This window comes from Diadema antillarum, unplaced genomic scaffold, assembly GCF_040938485.1.
Source record: "Diadema antillarum isolate AM-2024a unplaced genomic scaffold, OU_Dant_1.0 seq00001297_RagTag, whole genome shotgun sequence".
Classification (NCBI taxonomy): domain Eukaryota; kingdom Metazoa; phylum Echinodermata; class Echinoidea; order Diadematoida; family Diadematidae; genus Diadema; species Diadema antillarum.
In genome coordinates, this window is record NW_027272076.1 from 166,093 (window position 1) to 172,489 (window position 6,397).

Below are 6,397 nucleotides of genomic sequence, written 5' to 3' on the forward strand. Positions count from 1 at the left end.
GAATATCTCAAAAACTTCATGGATGCATGAGTTGCATCATCCAGATTCGGATTAAGCACCTTCCAAATAGGGAGAATCATCAATTATTTTCAATTTCACACCATTTAGAAGGAAATACGTGGGAATTTTCTGTTAATTTGGCGGCCATTTTGGCGGCCATCTTGAATATCTCAAAACCCTCAAGGATGCAAGAGTTGCATCATCCAGATTCGGATTCAGCTCCCTCGACATTCGGTAAAACCATCAATTGTTGTCGATATCTCACCATTTAGAAGGAAATACGTGGGAATTTCCGGTTTTGGCGGCCATTTTGGCGGCCAACTTGAATATCTCAAAACCCTCAAGGATGCAAGAGTTGCATCATAGAGATTCGGATTCAGCACCCCCGAAATAGGGTAAAACCATCAAAAAACATAAGGTGGACGGTAAAACAAGGTTAAGCCCAAAAAGTGGCTTTGGCACCCAGACTAATGGCGATCTGTGCAGAATTCACAAAATGCCCATTTGCCCTCCGTCTCTGTTTTGAGCTTATAAGGCGATTACACTCTACGATTTTTCACCTGGTGGACTTGCACTGTCATTTAAGTCATCCAGTAAATCGGTCATGGATGAAATGCAGTATACTCAAGAACTGACCTACGAGCAAACTGCAAATCGTATCGGACAATGAGTCAGATATTTGTGATGAGTGTAACTCAAACCACTTGAATTGAGCAGCTCTATGGTAATTCAAAAGCATACAGAAAAATGCATACTGCGCTTACAAGGAGAAGTTACTCCTTTTTCTTTCTCCACCTCAATGGTCTGCGATGGTGCATCAAAAAAAGAAGAAAATTCCCATGGACCACAGGGGGCCCTTTTGATACGCTAATGCCCCGGTCACCTATAGATACGGATGCCCAAGGATCTACACGGTGATCCGGGAGATCCGTGATAGTAACGACCTCGATGGAGTGTCGACGAGCATTGGTATGACTGTACGCACGGTATCAACACTTCAGCTACACGGATGAGGCCGGAAGAGCGCGGCGTCTACATAGACAAACACGGAATCTACACGGATCATCACGGCAGCTACACGGCAGTCACCCCGGATTGAACTGCCGACACGGCGTCCCTGGATGATGCCGGATGTTTTTGACCTCCAAAAGTTGCCGTGTTGGTCTCGGGCATGTCCCCGGATCTACACGGACATTATATAGATGCTTATTGGCGGGGGAGGGAACATACCGAATGTTCGTCGAGGGACTTATAGCCTCTCGAAATAGCATTTCAAACCCTGGGGGTGGAACTTTTGGTACATGTTCGCGACAACAAAAGTCATCATCTGTTATATTATATGGGTTAGACAAATACGTCAAATACGTTAACGTCAACCACCAGCACGCGTCGCTCGATATCGCAGAGCCAAATTCTCTGTGCGCGAGCGGTCCTAGGCCTTCTGTCATTTGTTACGTGAAATGAACAAGAATGTTCGCCTAAGGGCAAGCATAACGAATGTACCTCCATCACGTGACTGTGTTCAACCAATCACTAACCGGTATTTAACTAACCCATTTGATATACACGGATGTCCAAGGATGTCCAAGGCGTCAACACGGATCTCTCCCCGGACCACCCCTGATCAGATCCGGGGTGGTCCGGGGTGATCCGGGAATAAATGTCTATGTGACTGGGGCATTATGAGCCAGGAGTGATACGCTATCAAACTACCGCGCTCTCGCAACGCATGTGTTTTACATGTTTAAAACTTTGGTGGCGATCATGCCCGTCAGTAAGATGGGAACACGGGTGCCCCAAAAAACACTTACTGAGGAAAATCAGAGCCGTGGTTGGAACGAGGAATGTAAATGCAAGGACCAGAACGTTGAGGAGCAGGCTGATGAATGAGATCTGTATTATCCACAGGTAGGTCAGCTTGCAGCGCTTGAAAATCGCTGCCCCAGCCAGGGCGCCTGCATGAAAAGAGAACGAAAAAGCCGACATGCAACATCGAAAATACACCTGGATAGCCTATTCATTTCCTCTCTAAACTTTCTGTTTGTTTGCTGGTCACTGTTTTCTTCTTTTGAAACTATTCAAAATTGGGATTGGAGGAGAATCTCGCCTTTTCTGCACTGAAAAAGAAATATACTTACCTTAATCGACACACCGTAGGGATGTTTTAATCTGTTCATCACACTCTAAATTCTGAATATTTTCCACAACCTCAAATTTATCAATTTTGAATGCCAAGGCAAAAAGGTACACAAGCTGGCTAGGGTTCATCGAATTGTAGGTATACTACAAACGTCTCATCAAAATTAAAATAAACGTATTCACTGAACACTGCTATGCAGTGCACGATACGCCTATTTTGCATTGATATGCACTTTATTTTATGAGGAAAGAGTTGCACTTTAGGCATTAGAATGTCCATATTTCCAGCTTTTGTATGGAGATTTTGCTAAACTTCTCGATTTCGGGGACTCGGTGTAGGATAGAAGGCCTGCCAAATTTTCCGTGAGCACGGTATCAATTTTTTTTTCGGGGGGTTTCTGAAACTAGATGATTTTAGCTTGAGATTCATGTTACAGTGGTTCCTACTCGTCAACATGAAATTTTTGCACTTTTTAATAGTTTTATGAAAATATATTATAGCGCTGATTGTGTACTTATTCTACACCAAGTGCACAGGGCCCATTCATTCCGATTAAAGGTTCTGTTTACCTTTGGGAGCAGTGATTTAAAAATTTTTAAGATATCACATTTGATGAATAATTATGTGTAGGTCAGTTGTATTATAAAATATCATACCATATGAAATTTTCGTAATGAAGCCTGAAATATAAAGAGATAATAGTATTTTTCTCATTAAACCATAACTGTAGGCGGTTTAGTCTGGTAACAGTTCAATTATAATTATTGTTCACATTTTGTGTATTTAAAAATACCTAACCTCGATAATACGGATTCAGATTTTTACAGTGGTTGCTTTTATCCCTTACATTTTAGAAATACATTGTATATCAAAGCGTTAATGCTTGGTTTTAGTTTCATCTGCAAATGGTTTATTATTCATTTTTGATAGGTTCTTAGAAATACAAGTGCATGTTGATTTGTGTTAAATTATGATACACTCAACATCACTTTTGCCGTAAAACCAATGTCGAGAAACATTCCGTAAATTATTAACAATTACCGTTTATTTTTTCTTCAGATTACTTGGATACGTACATACACACACACACACACATATACACACAAATCCTTCAAAACCAATATTCCTGTTGTGACCTCATCTGTTAATGATTGCTAATTTTTATTCGTAAGAGTGGTCTATTCATGGAAACGGTCGAATGAAGGGTAACTTGCTTTACTTCCTATATACGAACATGATCAGAAAATGCTCACACTGATTTGTAAGTTTCAGCAAGCTTTTGAATTCAATTGCATGATCTGTTATTTTATATACAGGACAAGCCATTATGTAACGGTGTGCCAGCATTGAATGATATACAAGTACAACGAACTATGAGATAAGTGCAATGTTTCCTATACACAGAAATAAAAAACTAACAATAAACATCTCGTACTAATTCAGAGTATATTTTTGTTCAAGTCCTCAGTTTGTTGGTATAGATCGTTATCTAGAAAGCCGTCACATTGTCTTGATTAGAATTGTAATTCGAAGATTTAATAACCCCAAAATGACAAGAATTCCATGTTTTTAAGCTGAAATACCACAAATTTCGGCTCGCTCGCTGCGCTTGCTCGGCAAACTTCATCAAAATGTATTACATTTAAATCACCCTCAAAAGACCCCTTTTAAGTGTTTGAAAAAGCATATTATGTTGACTTTTTTAAAGTCCCTATACCGGGATGGGTCTGGGGTTGAAAACTGTTGGTATAAATCGTTATCTATAAGGCCGTCACTATATCTTGATAACAATATTGTAATTCGAAGATTTAATAACCAAAAATGACAAGAATTCCATGTTTTGTAAGCTGAGATACAAAAGTCGCTGCGCTCGCTCGCCAAAATTTATCAAAATTCATTACATTTAAATCACCCTAAAATGATAAAAAAAAACCTTTGATATGCTTGACAAAAAATACGGACTTTTTTAAAAGTCCCTACCGGGATGGGGTTGCATTTGGTTGAACACTTTTTCAGAAACTAGGGGCGCAATTTTCGAGATTGCCCAGGACGCCGTTTTGCCTAGATACGCCACTGCATGAGAGTTAAAACATAGTTCTGGTAGTCCTGCAAAACTGGCAATTTTTTTTTCTCCAAATTTTATACCTAACATTGCCTAAGAAATGTGTGGAATAACGCTTGAAAATAAGATTTTCGTGGGTTAACGGCGAAAATGTGAAATAAAAAAAAAAATCGTCTGAGTCGCAATCTCAGAACTTACCATATCGGGGTCTGGCTAAGTCGGCCATGGGGACAACTCGGCCTCGCTTTGACGGTGGGACCGAGATGTTCCTCTGGATTGTTCAGTGTGGCACTAGGGGAGCGCTTCATGTTCTGGCTGGTCGCAGTTAGGTATATGGGCTGAGTCTATAGGCAGCGCCCGCTTAAAAGAACCTCTTTGACGCACATACAAATCAATGTGCGCCTATGTATAGAATATGACGATTACGAACTACGTGTAAATTGCCTGAAATAGGGCCATGTTGTCCCTGACACCGAATTAACCTGTATCCTTCTGGAATAAAAGTAGGTATACCGACTTTTACTTTTGATCTCAAAATACCCCAAAACAGCTCATCAGCCCAGCAAATTGCGTCAGACAGGTATAAAAGTTTCTTGGTAAACTCTTTCGCAACATGAGATAGTGCTATGAGACTTGTTCTTAGGTCCTTTACCAAAACTAGGCTATGTTTTCACTTAAAAGTATAATTTACCATGTGCAGATGAAACAAACATAATATTAGTACTTAAAAATAGTTCTAAAATTAGAGCTAAGGATAGAAACAACCAATGTAAAAAATGAAACAGTATAATCAAAGTTAAGTATTTTTGAATAATGATTTATGCAAAATGTGAACAATAGTTACAATAAAAATTTTTCCAGACTAAATCGTCTACAGTTTTGGTTTGATAACAAAAAAAAAATAGTGCGTGATGTCTCCTTTTCTTCTAGGCTTTATTGCAAAAGTTTTATATGGTAAGATGTTTTGTGATACAAGTGACCTACACATAAATATTATGCACTAAAAGTGATTTCTTGAACATTTTTTTTTCAAATCACTGCTCCTAAAGGTAAACAGAACTTTCTTCACATGAAATAAAAACTAAAACAAAAACAAAACAAAACAAAAACAAATGAATGGGCGTGTAGGCATACTACACTTGTATTCATCCTGTGTGCATGCGTGCGAGTTTCATAAAACGATTATAGACATACTGCTGCGGAAAGGCAGCAGCAGCTACAATGAGGACATTACCGATCCCAGTGATGACGAAAGACCACGTGATATAGAAGCCAATGGTAACAGACTTCCAGCAGAAAGGCGGGCCCTGGCCGTAGAGGACAGGTATGTCCATACTACCATTGACTACCATTCCGTCGATGAAACGGACCGTGATGAAAGTGATGAGGACATACCGCCGATTATCTGTGGGTGCAGAGTTTCAAACACACCCATTGTACATGCTCAGTACTGCAAAATATAACACTTATTTTGCACTAATTACACAATCATCAGACTCACTCTGATTCCATATTAGGCCGGGATCCCAAGATTCATTCAGCCGAAGAGGATCACAATGTTTGATGGTTTGATCATATGGCCTATTTAGGATGTGGCCATGAGTGAATAGAATTAATTACTTGCAAGTCACATACTCTATTAAACGTAAGCCTCTTAGGCAATTCTAGAAGGGTTGCCAACATGCATTATAGCTGGTTTTACGCAGCCAACGAAAGGCAGATAAAAAATGGTGGATATAGTTCCCACGGGGCGTCAGACAGTATTGCCAAAGGACAGCTGATTTGTTTTGGTAAGGAAATGGTATGCACGAGAAAGATACTGAAAACACCAAAGCCAGTATTGTCTCATATGGGACCTCCAACAGTGTCCCCAAGCGCCCCTCCACACACACACACACGCGCACACACACACACACACATACAATCTTATTCACTTGAAAATAGCCATGGTTAATTCATTTTACACTGGAAACGATACACAAGAGAGATATCCAACACACTAAAGCCAGTTTTACCGTCCTATAGGAGAACCGGACAGTTGCCCAAAAATGTTCCATGTATAGTCATTGGTGTTATTCAGCATAGGGGATTATTTCTTTTGCAACAGAAGGAATACACAACAGAGATTTCCCCAAAACACCAAACCTGGTTTATTGTGTATAAGACCCGAGACAGTTTCCCGAAAATGTGCTCAC